The 14,239-nt window shown below is 44.3% G+C and overlaps 1 long non-coding RNA gene across 8 annotated transcripts in view; it reads right to left on the bottom strand.

The window, feature by feature from the left end:
- Nucleotides 1–2,120: 2,120 nt before the first annotated feature.
- Nucleotides 2,121–14,239, bottom strand: part of LOC137432171 (uncharacterized) — a 110,679-nt gene continuing 98,560 nt past the window's right edge. For 7 of the 8 annotated variants that reach the window (XR_010985448.2, XR_013624035.1, XR_010985449.2 and 4 more), the window contains one exon: nt 2,121–4,239. This is a non-coding gene — a long non-coding RNA (uncharacterized LOC137432171). The remainder of the gene's footprint in view (nt 4,240–14,239) is intronic. The other variant, XR_013624034.1, reaches the window with a different exon arrangement.

The following is a 14,239-nucleotide window of genomic DNA, read 5'->3' as shown; positions in this document are numbered from 1 at the left end:
GCCTCCCAGAAAAGTTATATCGCCACTACTGGTACATCCTTGGGGAAGACTATCTGCAGGTAGAACGGGAGCTAGGTACCTCTTTTAAGCTTCTGGAGTATGAGCAGCATGAAGTTGTGACTTGTGTACAAGAAGGTCAATCAGGAGGACTTCTCCGACTGGTGCCCGATCACTTAGTTTAATGTAGGTTATAAAATATTAATTTATATGGTATAGTGGGGGATATTGTGCACCCGGATACAACTTGTGGTGTCCCGGATCACAAGATATCTGACAATCTCTGTCTGATCAGAAAAGCAATCCAGTTTGCAGAGGAGAGAGGCCTCCCACTGAAATTGTGACTTTGGACCAGGAAATGACCTTTGACAAAGTGTCACATGAATACATACAACCACAACAACAACATGCATTTTAAAGGCCATTTTCCCTGCTAGAGCGGGGGTTAGCCTTGCGGTCCCCATGACAATCTTCTCCATTTTGCCCTATTTTCTGCATCTCCCCTTGTTAACCCCCTTGCCCGCATTTCTTCTTCCACCATCTTTAGCCAAGTCTTTCTCGGTCTTCCCCGTCCTCTACTTCCTTCCACATTCATTTCCATCACTCTTCTCAACCAGTCACTTTCATCCTTCCTCAACACATGACCAAACCATCTCAACCTGTTTCTCTTCACAGCATCCATCGTATAGGGAATTTACGTCTGTGTTTGGGTTAATGGACATCTGTCGTGGGTTTTTCCAGTCACTTCTGGAGTCAGGCAGGACTGGCTGTTGTCACCTTTTTTATTCCTTTGTATGCCACCTTTTATGAGTGCACTGAGAGCAGACCCATTTTTCCCTGAGTTCTGGGTTCCTGGGACCCACGCGGAGCACCTAAAAGTGATCATTTATATATGGACAATGCGTCGGTGATCATCACTGGCGGCTGTCATGTGCAGGTTGGTGGGTCATTTCAAGCGATTTGGTTGGCCTCCTCTTCTAAAATAAATACAAGGAAGAGTGAGGTCATGCATTTTCGCAGGCACAGGACTATCTCCACCCCTTCTTTTCAGTACATAGAGTAAAGGGTTTGTTTGAAATTCCTCAGAGTCTACTTTGACACCATTAGTGTGGTTGTAAAGAACTAGCTCGAGATCCACAAGGATGCAAAGGGGAAGAGTCGCTTCTTGGAAGCAACATGGGTTGACCATGGAGGGGCAATTTTTTTGTCATTTTGTGTTTATTTATCAAATTGTTGTACCAGGCAAGTGTTTCCCCGATTCCTATTGTGGTGGGCCAGACTCGGCAGAAACCATTCTTCAGCTTTTTTAGGAGGCCCCCGAGCAAAGCCTATGATGATAGATTACCGTGGTAAGAATAAGTCTGCCCTTGGGAGAGAATCCTGTAGGCAGTCCTGTATTTGTATGTTTGCCTGCATTTTCATGTACTCATGCAGCTAGTTCTGTCCGAGGTCACACGTCACCAATTCGCATGGGAATTTTTGTTGGTTTTTTTCCTGGGGAGAGGGGGGAACTTCTTACATGGGGGGAAGGCACTCCTAAATGGGCCACCCTTCCAACTCTCAGTCATTCACATAGTCAAGCTATGGGAAATTTGGGATATTTGAGACCTTTCCTCAATTTATGACCAAACCTTTTATGACTTGCTAATCATTAGGTTGGTGGTCGTCACAAGTCTTGGACATCTGTGTCCAAGGGAGGTACTGTGAGAGATGCACATTTTACATGCACTTGCAGAACACACTGTTAAAGAAAAAAATGTGGTAGAACCTTTTGGCCACTTGTCTCCTGGATACCTACAAAAACACTATGTGGCAGGCTGCCATGAGTGCCTTCTAGTTTGTGTGTGACAAATCTGAAGGCACCTGGCAACTCCAACCTAGTGTCCTTGACCGTGCTGTACAAGAAACAAAACTGTATGTCATGTCATATGGGAATGCCCTGTCACCAGGACTGTCTGGTCACTCACTGCCAGCCTCCTTGAGCAATATGTGCCCTGGCTAGTAATGACTAGATGAGATGTCTTTGTGTTTTGTGGACTTAATCCACATTTAGTACAACTAGCAACTAAATGCCCTGTGGACGGGGCTTCAATTGGGAGGCCCAAATGAAAAGGCAAAATATCAGAAATTGAAGGCTTTTTTATTTTAAACGATTTATATAAACATCCGTTAAATCATATCACACACAAATCATCAAAATCTAAACAGTATTTGTAGAATTTCAATAAAAGCCACATCACTGTTCGTATCGGTAAATATTATTCCATCTTGTTTCAAATTTGGGCAATGGGCTCTCCGATATTCAATGTGTTCACGGTTTGAATTACGTAATGTAATGTTTGTGACGATCTTTGTGTTCACGGTAGTGTTTGATGTGACGGTGTGAACGTAATTTCGTAATGTTTTTCGTTTTTATTTTCGTAATCGTTTAATGAACGTTTAATGTTTAATGAACGTTTAATGAGCGTAAGAATGAGCGTAATGATCATTAAATGAATGAATGAATGAATGTAATGAATAATTCGATGCGCAGCGAAAGACGCCTCAGAGCTGTCACATTCACAATCGCTATGTCGTATGTACCCCCCATACGTGTTTCCTTCATTGTAAAAACTACCAAGTCAACAGTTAAAAGGATTTTGAGCCGATAGGTGTTACGGCCTTGGCAAGATCGATGGAGACAGCGATCTGTTAGCTTATACACTGTCAAAATAGCTATGTAGAATTCTCTCATGTAGAGATTAAACCCACGTCGTTTGAACTTTGGTCGAGGTCATTATTTACTTTTAATGATGTTTATATACGAATCAAAAAGAAGATAATTGGTTTTGGGTCGTCCTTTCCGCATATCTCATGGGATTGTGAGTTGGAGAGACGACCGTGATGGCGGGGAGGGGGTTGGCATTCTCTCAATCATGGATTCAACCCATGTTGAATCAATTCAACCCCATAAAAGGTCTTTGTCCGAGGTCACCGAGTCCAATCGGTGCAGCCGTGCAGCACCCAGGAAAATAACGTTATGCGGGAGTCCAAACCTGAAAATGCTGGAGGCCAAAGCTGAAATTGGAAAAACAATATACCCTATTTTACCCCAGGAGATCCCAGGATTACCCACCCAAAATATCGTTGCGATCGGTTCAGCCGTTTTTGCGGTACCTTCGAACGGACGGACAGACAGACAGACGGACGGACATTTGGTGAATTGTAGTAAGATGCCACAGGTGGGATTGGGCCTGGTGGAAATCATTGTTATAAAGATTGTTCTGTGTTGAGCATCAGCCAGAAGGATCCAATTTGGACATTGCGTGGATCCTGGATATGAGCTAGTCTTAATCATACGTCTAGGCATACGATCTCGGCAACAGCCTATAGGCGACAAAACAAAGGACTACGGCCAATGAAAGGTCAAATGCCCAGAGCTGAGAAGCTGACTGAGCTTCACCAAAAGGAAGAGGTTGGTCCACAGAATTAGATTTGTTGAAAAACTGCAGGCAGCAGTCATAAGCAGCAGCAGTCTCCAACCGAACTGGCCACTCGGGCTCTGAAAGATGGGGCTGCTCCAACAGATGAGCCAGTATGTGCTTCTTTCGTACTGTGATTCTACTTTGTTATCCCATGTCTTGTGGGGAGTCCAAGGGGTCGATTGCTCCCTGAGATGCATATGCTTCTGGGAGGGTCACGCACAGGTGCTTCTGGGAATGGTTTGGGAAAGTTCGTTTCATTATAATTTGGCTTTGATTTGTCGTTGTTTTGATTTTTTTTCATCCTTGTTTTTTTTGATAGACTGGGTCCTCATGATCTCTTGTCCTTACTTGTTTCTTGCTGTGGATAGCAGCCGGTTGTGAATTCTGGTATTTAAAGAGTACAAGGAGCTGATACACTTGGTCCACCACCTTCTGGGTGGTATGAGAAATAGATATGTGTAATATGAAAGCTAAATCTTGAACGGGTTATTGAAATATTGTGTACAAAAGCCAAGTTACCGAGATAGTTGCCATGGCAACATAATTCAACCAATCACAGCCGTGATCTAATCAGGTTGAGAAAATGTCATGAGGAACAGATATCTACAATATGAAAGTAAAATGTTTAATGGTTTTTGAAATATCGCATACACAAAAGTACATGGACGGACGATCGGTCGGTTGCCTGGATGGAACTCATCTTAATGTGCTCCGGCTATGAACTTGGTAGAGGGCAGGGGACAAAAAGGATCATCTGTGTTGAGGGTGGACATCTTTCCTTTTCGGGAGGGGGGTGGTGGCGGGAGAGTGGCGGGGGTGGGATGGTAGAGGGTAGAGGGAAGGAAGGAGGGACAGAACAGCGTATATAAATCGAATGTTACATTTTGAACATGAATCGAAATATGAATAGGAAGGCAAGTCTTTCATTTTAACATACTTTGGCTTTGAATTCAAAGGCTTTTAATGCCATAGTGATATAATATTTTTACTCTATCTGCCTGCCTGGCAGCTGTCAAACAAAATTGAAAATCATTCCAAACAGGAAACTTGCTGTCTTTAAGGACGTCATAATGAACACATACAACAGGCACGAATAACTAATGTAATGTGTTAGATAAGGTGATGTAATAGACACTGGGGAAAATGGTGGTAAACCCCGGAATTAATTTATTTATAAGACTTTTACAATCTTTATTTTATTTAAATTTAATTATATACTTGACCACAGTAGAACACAAATAATCTGTCATAATATTTGCAAAAACCTCCAGTGTTGTTGCAGTTCATGGTGGGGCGGCTTAGCCCAAATATTCAAAATAATTGTGCATTTTGTGATACAAGCACCAAATTTGGCACAAATGTACATTAATATGTTGCGAACATTTTCAGATATTGGGCCACTTGAAATTCCGTAATTTTTTTTTTTCAAATTTTTTCAAATTTCGTAATTTCAAATTTTTCGGGTGACACCGTCACAATTTCGGTCTTCGAGGCCGGCCGATAGGCAAAGTGTGACCGGAAGGGACGAGATTCTCCTGACCACGTGGCCCTCGATCTGGGAAGCGAGAGGCGTTCCATTAGTGGACGCGCCCCTCACGCCCGACTTTTGGGCGGCCCCGGCAGGCCGTTTGTTTTGACGTTCCGTGACAGGCCCCGCACCCCCACCTCCGGGCCGACCGGAAGCTTGTGCTGAGTACATCATACCTGAACAACTCAGTGAGGCAGAACACAGCAGTGCACACCAGGGTGACCCCTTCAGTGCATAAACCAATTAACCTGTCCACTGCAGGGCATATAGAAATGAAGTTATTTTCTGCATATAATAATAATATAAGTTCAGTTCTATATAACAATTTCTGTTATCACCACTACCACTACAACTACCACTACTACAAGCTTTGTCTGGAATTTTGTGGACTAACAGACAAACAGACATACAGACAAGCTGGGATCAAAACATTACCTCCTTCCACCATTGAGTGTAGAGGTAAACATCATGGAAATTATATCATGCCCTAGATTTAATTCATGCTTACCCGTGTATTTGCTTCACTGGTTCACAAGGTCTTTTGCATACATGTAATTCAGACTCTCGTCTTCATTGCTGACCACACAATGTTCGCAACATATTAATGTACATTTGTGCCAAATTTGGTGCTTGTATCACAAAATGCACAATTCTTTTGAATATTTGGGCTAAGCCGCCCCACTATATCGGCCGGCCTCGAAGAACGAAATTGTGACGGTGTCACCCGAAAAATTTGAAATTACGAAATTTGAAAAAAATTGAAAAAAAAAATTACGGAATTTCAAGTGGCCCAATATCTGAAAATGTTCGCAACATATTAATGTACATTTGTGCCAAATTTGGTGCTTGTATCACAAAATGCACAACAGGTTTGCTATGCTGCTACACTATCAGGAAAAATCTGAGTCTGAGAAAACATCTGAGTGGAAAAATAAAGTTTCAGGAAACAGTAAGTAGGCTGTATTATGTTGTTCTGTATATATTGGAGTATCCGAGTTTGAAGGATCAGACCTGCTACATGCTTTCTTTTCACCAAAATGAAAATGAGAGTGCACTTCGCATGCTGGATTCGTGCATAACGCAGCACCGGAGGAGACGGACACCAAAACAAGTTCTGACGTCATCTGTAAACAAGTGGTCGTCTGCCAGCGAGTGACTGCTTTGCTATCATAACAAACGGGACCAAGTTACACTTAATGAAGTTTCGAGCGATGCGCGTTTCTTTTCACTTTTGCTGGGATGTGATTCGTGCATAACGGGGCGGACACGAAAAAAATACGACAAGATTATTGCGAAATATATATATATATTGCTGCCAAAATGCCACATTCCTGTGCCGTTTGGCGTTGCTACAACAGAAGAAAAGTGGGGATAAATATTTCTTACCACAAGTGAGTATTTCGAATATTTTTTAGTGAAAATTGACTTCGTTTCGTGACTTTTCAGCACATAGTCGGTAGCGCAATGCGCCAAAGGCGGCGCAAAAAAAAAAAAGTTGCCGCCAAAAATAAAATTTTCCTTCAACCACAACTACCCAGCCCCCCATGGAATTTAATAACACACCCAGGGGGCAATCAATTTTTGGCACATGGGGGTGGGGGGAGGGGGGGGTAATTATTGCTCCTAACTTGAATTGAATAGAGTGATCCTTGGAAAGAGGAAATTATATTGGGGAGGCAAAAGTCAGTCAGTTAGCGGTCAAATTCGGTCATTCATTTTCAATGTGTACATTGAATATTTGTATTTGAGCATTTATTGTACATGATTTGATGTATTTTGATGAAATTTGCACTCAATGATGACCTGTACATGTATATGTATAGCAACATTGCATACATGCTATGCTTTGGTTCACCTACAAAGCGTCTCCACCTGTGCGCCACACGTTTCTTGTTGACCGCTTTTGTTTGCACGCGTAAATATAATAATAATAATAATAATAATACATTTATTTTATATAGCGCTTTTCAAGAAGCCCAAAGACGCTTTGACAAAGTACAAAAAACAAGTGCAAAAAGACAAAAATCAATAGGTAAATAATCAAAGCAAAAGAAAGGAGAAGGAGAAGAGATAGTCAGGGGTTAAATGCTGTGGGTTAAATGTTGAATGCAGTGTTGAACAGGTGGGTCTTGAGTGATGTTTTGAATGTGGTGAGTGAGGAGGAGTCTCTGATGGTGTGAGGTAGTGAGTTCCAGAGGGTGGGAGCAGCGATGGAGAAGGCCCTGTCCCCCCAGGATCTGAATTTGGTCCGGATGGGGGGGGGGGGGGGGTCAGGAGGTTGGTACCAGCAGAGCGGAGGTTGCGGGTGGGAGTGTGTCTGGAGAGGAGGTCAGCCAGGTAGGATGGTGCCAGGTTATGGAGGGCTTTGTAGGTCAAGAGGAGGATTTTGTACTGGATTCTCTGGGGGATGGGGAGCCAGTGAAGCTTGTAAAGGACGGGGGTGATGTGGCCACGGGTCCGGGAATGGGTGAGTAGACGGGCAGCGGAGTTCTGAATGTATTGGAGTTTATTGGTGATTATTGAGGGTGAACCATAGAGGAGGCTATTGCAGTAGTCCAGACGGGAGGTGATGAAGGCGTGGATGAGGGTTTCTGCAGCCGTGGAGGAGAGGTATGGACGGAGACGGGCGATGTTTTTCAGGTGAAAGAAGGCTGTCTTTGTGATCTGTTTAGTGTATTTGTCGAAGGAGAGGGTTTGGTCAAAAATGATGCCAAGATTCCGGATGCGAGGGGAGGGGATACTGGGAAACCGTCGATGTTGAGGGTGAAGTTATGGGTGCATTTTGTGAGCGTTTTTGGGCCAATGATGATTATTTCAGATTTATCATAGTTAAGTTTGAGGAAGTTGATTTGAAGCCAGGATTTTATTTCAGTGATGCAGTTTGTCAGGATAGAGTGGGTGGCGGTGGAGATGGACTTGGTGGAGATGACTCGCTCGCTCGCTCGACTCGCTCCGCAGTCCATTTGACGTGCGCACGAAAAGCTCTAGATAGCTATCTGTTATTGGTCATAGTGTTCCAGCTTCGAAATGGGCGACATGAAATTCGTAAAACGTGCTTTCAAAGTTCCGTGCTGTGCACGTACGGCGACAGGTGGGGATTTGGCGAATGTCGATCAATTACGTACACGCTGTGATAGACAGCCGATGAACGCTAGGCGCTCAGAATGCCCGCGATGTAAAATACACGGGCGGAGCGCACAGCATATTACATCGCTTCGCTGATTGACACGTACGCGAGCACAATATATTTTTCAAATATCGATCAAAATATCGAGAAATAGTGCTGGATGTGATCGTTGAGTGAACGTCTCATGATAAAACGACATTTGGGACTCTTGTTGCGAAATGTGCTTTCATAAGAACGTATTCGTAGTGTGAATATTATGATGCAATTCCATGGACAGTGCGCACACATTATAGCTGCACAACCTAAAACATGCAATGACGTCAGACAGGCTACCGATCTTGGAAGTGAACCAATGCATAGAGAATGTGAGGTCGAGGTCAAAGGTCATAGGTTTTCTAGTGTTACTGATGTGCTGTGCAGTACGTCCATGCTGCCTTTTCGGTTTACAATTTTCTTTTTAAGTTTATTTATCTTTCAATTTTAGGAAAACATTGTGTACTACTGAAGGTGGATCCATGAGAACATCCTCCAAAAAGTCAGTTCAATTCGAAGTCCTGAATACTGTGCATGGTTCTGTCTTCTCAGATCTGAATGAACACTGCCTTGACCAATACTTGATGGAAGAAGATGATCATGTCACTCAGCTTATAAAGTAAATCAGCTCCTTATTCATTAGGACTATTCTTCATCATCATGGCAGACTGAACACAGAACGTTTTGTTAATGAAAAGAAGCCATCAAGGAGACACCAACTGACAACTAGAGCTTACAGGGAAGCAGAACTCAACTGAACTGACTGGACAACTTTAAAGTCCTAAATTCTTGTGCTTTTCTTAAGAGCTGAAAAAAATATGCCGGCCTATGGCGGCCATTTTATGACAGATCGGGTTGACATGCGATAGCAACCTACCTTGTGTGGTTAGAGTCTCACACACTAAGTTTGATCAAAATCCATAAATATTTGTGGACGTTAAAAGTCTTAACGTCGTTTCGGAGCTGAAAACAATATGGCGGCCTATGGCGGCCATTTTGTGACGGAGCGGGTTGGAATGCAATAGCAACCTACCTTGTGTAGTAAGGGTTAAACATTCTAAGTTTGATCAAAATCTGTTAATATTTGTGGACGCTAGAGTGTTAACGTCGTTTTCATGACCAAAAACAAAATGGTCGCCTAAGTCCGCCATTTTACAACGGATCGGGCTGAAATGTAATACCAACCTGGTCCTTGGGGTAAGGATGCTGCATGTCAAGTTTGATCAGAATCGGTTGATATTTGTGGACGCTGGAGTGTTAACGTCGAAAAGTTAACGGACAACAGATGACAACGACGACGACAGACGCCGGACGCCGGAGGGTTCAGTATGTGATGAACTCAACTGGACGGTGCTCATTACCTCCGCCACCAAAGGTGGATGGAGGTTATGTTTTCACTCTTGTCTGTTGTCTATCTGTCTGTCCGTTTGTGAATAAAATATCTCAAAAAGTTGTGGACGGATTCGGACGAAATTTGGCGAGCAGCGTCTGCCACACTGGACACACTCCACGTTTAAACTTCCTGTCCCAGTCGTACACCTGCTGCAGCGATAAACATGCGTTACCATATTGCATCTTCATTCTGCGATGGATTTCACTGGGATTCACACCCTCACTTCCCAAGAAACGGATGACAGAACGTTGCTCCTCCCTGATGTTTTAGATATGGTAACATTGAGTGTATGACGTCAGTAGAGCAGTTCCAAGATGGCGGCTCCCTTAGAAGCATACACCAGGTATCTGGTACTCATTTTGCCGACCTGAGAAGGATGACAGGCTGAGTCAACCCACCTGGTGTTAATTCAACTGCACGAAAGGGGCTTGAACTCAAGACCCTGATATCTCAAGTCAGCCACCTGAAACATTAAGCCGACACTAGGCTAAGGATCATAATAAATCAAGGTGATCAACCTCAGTTTGACTCTTATGGGGAATATGGCCATGGTCCCAAATATATTTCCAATCATTAATTAATTCAACAACTAATAACTGTTTAAAAAAAAAATTCTCTCCAAACTTTTTCTTCGTTTTTCCAATGCACTAAAAACTTTGCATGAAGATTACGATTGTTAAAAAAGTGTAAGAACTGTGGGATAATGATAAGGACACATGAGTGGTGTCCCACCTGTTGTGAACTTGAGTCTGACTTGAAGGGTTGAGATTCTTAACATGTAGAAGCTAAGCTATTCTCAGAACAAATCATGTTGCTCTTCGATTGGCAATAAAAACTCAGCTGACCCACTAATGACTTTTCAGGGAGGATGTAATAATCTACCTGCTACCTTGTCTGCTTCGAGGCTGTGCTGCTAGTCCACACTTACCTGGTGACCTCTTTGATGACCTTGCTGTAACTGATGCTGTCAATATACGAAGGGACACCGCCCATTTCCCCCCCAAATCAATTCTTTAAAAGTATACCAGACACTTAAAGTTCTAACCACAAAACTCACAAACCATTTTTTACGCAATAATGATGTAAAACCATGGCTTATTGAGCTCACCTGTACCTACCTGCAATTCTGCCCAATCGGCAAGACCTTACATCTTAATTGTCCCAGTTTGACCTTTCCATGGCTTTTCTTTTCCCAACTTTTCACATCCCCTCCCACAGGCACACACTCCCCTTCGCCTAATGTTCCAGGAGCACGAATGTCGTGAGGAATGCAAACAAACGGCGGTCACAACGTTGGGTCGACGCAGGTACATGCAGACATGATGTACTCCATTCAGCAAGAGCCTGTATCCATGGCGACATGCCATGACGACTGTCGCCACGGCAACAGTGATGTCATCGGCCGATGAAAATAGTTTTACTTCTAAGAAAAGATAATGGGTGTGAGATGATCAATTTATGCTCAATTTTTTTTCCAAAGTCACCCTACACGGGTCGATCTGGGCTGGGGATGAGTAAAAGTTCCACTTTTCTGAATCTACGTTATGTCCGATGTGTCTCTCTATGTTCCTGCGCTGGTGCTTTCGTACACTCAGCGCATCGTTATAAGGTCACGCACGTTGTAGGAAGGACATTGTGTGAGGATAAACCACAACAACAAGGTCATGGCAAGTTCCTCCTGTTACTGCGAATGGTGTTTTTGTTGTTGTTGTTGTTTTTAAGCCCCGGACAGTTCTCTCGAACAAGACCGCGGCACGGAGACAGCCGATTGATCTCCCAGGAGCGACCGAGGGATCCCCCACATCTAAGATGGCGTACCCCCGTCTTCAGGAAGTTAGGGCCACGACAGAGTTAGAGACAGACAGACAAGAGGGAAAGGGCCGGTCCAAGTGGACGAATTGGCACTTTGACCGTGACCGCGCTGCCCTGACGAATCCGGGCAGCAGGGAAGAATGGGGAAGGTTTGGTCCCTTCCCGCGTTGGGGTCGAGAGGCTGACAGGATCATACTCACCAGTCACCACTGAGCAGTCCATATAGCCTGGGTTCGAATCCCGACCCAGCTATATAATCCGTCATAACTAGCCGAAACCCGTGGAACATCCACGGAAGGGAGGATGTGGTGTAGTACACCGCGATCGACGACACCGGCACAAATCTGGCTTCCAAAGCCAGTCGCCGACTGGGCATCCTCCGTCGTGCGAAGTCCTTCCTTGGCACACCTGAGCTCCTCACCACATACAAGGCTTTCATCCGCAGCTCAATGGAATACTGCTCTCCCCTCTGGGCTGGTGCTCCTGCCTCACACCTAGCTCGTCTTCACGCTGTTGAAACCAAAGCATTCAGAATCATTGGAATCTCCTGCGATGAAGCTAACTCCAAGGGCCTCTCACTCACTCACCGCAGGCAGGTTGGTGGTCTTTCCGTCTTCTACCGACTCCTCTCTGGCCTTGCCCCCCCAGCTCTCTCTGGGCTCTGTCCCGCAAATATTCCTACAGGTCGCACAAGATCTGCCTGCAACCCTCTTATGGTTAAACTGCCAAAATCAAGACTCTCTGCTCACCTTCACTCCTTCATTCCTCTTTTCTCCCGCCTCTGGAGCAAACTCCCTCATTCTCTTCAATCCCACTCCACCCTCCAGGTCTTTAAAACAGCTGTTCACCACCATCTCTTATCTTCCCCCATCCAAAACCTTGACCTTTTCTACCCCCGCTAATTTCACCCCAATTCCACTTTTTTGAAATACCAACTTCTGTCCTGGAAGTCCTTGGTGTCCTTGTGTTTTATACTTCTCCCTCCCCCCCCCCCTTCCCACGCCTCCCCCCCCCCCCCCCCCAAGCCCTCTCCCTCTCACACATCTCCCTGCTCTCAAATGTTGTGTGCTCTCAAGTGTTTGTGTGCTTCCCCTTCTCTCCCCATCTTGTTTTCCGCTCCCTCTTTTTATATATTTTGTTTGTCTGGTTGATTTGTTTGTGAAGTAAATGTCAGCTCTTTCACGAGCCTCGATTCAGTATCCAATAAAAAAAAAAAAAAAAATGCATGCTCTGGATTGTCCACTCAGTGGACGGCTTGCTTTCGCCTTCGCCTGTCCAATCAGCGGACATTTTAACTCTCTCGGACAGTCCGAGAGAGTTAAAAATTTAGCACAGCCTATTCCAGGGCAAGACAAATATGTGTGTAAAGTTTGGCGATTCTACGTGCAACGGTGTAGACGTAGTACTGCGAACAAACAGACAAACAGACAGACAGACAAACCAACCGATCAACATACTTGCCGGAATCTTTTCCGGCAAGTAACAAACAAACAGCCAATCAAACGGACCCAAATGCAATACCCTCTCCTCCTGCGAGGGTAAAATATAGGCAACCATAAGTGGGGAGGCATTCTTATACACCCTGAAAATGACAAAGAATAGTTTTGATCAAACATGGTGTTCCAATCACACCATATAGCTGTAGTCGAGGCCTAGTCGGAGCAAGCTACACAGTAGAGTTGTGACTCCAGTCCACTGCTTGTAGATTTTCTGGCCTTGTTTGAAGGTGAACACCTTGGTTCTGCACTTGTGTTTGAAGGTGAACACCTTGGACAGACCTTCTACTGAGTAATCAAACACACCATGTGGTTATGATGCAGCATTTTGTTTTCCATGATGCGAGCTTCCTTTCCATGTTGCAGCTGTTGTTCTGAATAAGAGGATTCAAATGGACATCAACTTTGTGGGCACTGGGAGAGGAAATGCATCGTAATGGACTTGATCCGTTGTCGCGATAATGGCACTGGAATGTGTCGAAGACCTTGCACATGTCACATGAAGGACACAGCCATTAGGATACGCCCGCGTACTCATTTTAAATTTGTAAAAAAAAAAAATTTGTATACAAGATCGAGGCTCATGTAAGAGCTAACATTAATCACAAAAAGACAAACTGACACATAAAACATAAGATAAAGGGAGCGGGAGAACAAGATGGGGAGAGAGAGGGAAGCACACAAGTACAACAGTACAGAACGGGGACATCGAGAGATCTGTGGGAGGGGGAGGGCTTTGGGGGAGGAGGCGTGGGAAAGCGGGGGTGGTGGGGGAGGGGGGGGGGGGGGAGAGGTATAAAACACATGGACACAGCTAGGACTTCCAGGAAAGAAAGAAGTCGGTATTTCAAAAAAAAAAACAACACACCATGTGGTTGTTACATTTATCATTTGGTTTTCAATGGTTGTTACATTATATTTTCCATGTAATGCAAGGACATTGGAGAAAATGAGCAAAGCAACATAGATTTGATAGGGGGATCTGAACCTAAGATTTCAGCCCCACATGTGCTCACATGGGAATGCCAAACTAAGGGGGATTATGCATTTAAAGGGTGCGATGAGACAATGAGGGGAGCAGGAAGGGACAGCTAGGAGGGAGAGAAATGTGATGGAAAATGTGACGTCGCTCTTTCCATTGGATGGGAAATCATCAATCTGCACGAGATGACACGTCTTGGCCCATTTCAACAACACCACATGTCTGAGCAAGTCGTGTCCTTGTTTCGTAGTACCATCTGCTTCCCAACAACACCGTGTTATTGTACAAAAGCTACAGTAAGGTTGAGTGGGCGAAGGAAAGCAGCATTTCGGTATCAATGCATCGCCATTGGCCAGATTGACTATTCTCTTTTTTTGAAACTCTCCTCTCCAATAACATTCCAAGTA

This window comes from Myxine glutinosa, chromosome 1 (genome assembly GCF_964187855.1).
Source record: "Myxine glutinosa chromosome 1, kmMyxGlut1.1, whole genome shotgun sequence".
NCBI classification, from domain to species: Eukaryota; Metazoa; Chordata; class Myxini; order Myxiniformes; family Myxinidae; genus Myxine; species Myxine glutinosa.
The sequence above is the reverse complement of the archived record's forward strand: the minus strand, read 5'-3'. Positions and strand labels throughout refer to the sequence as shown.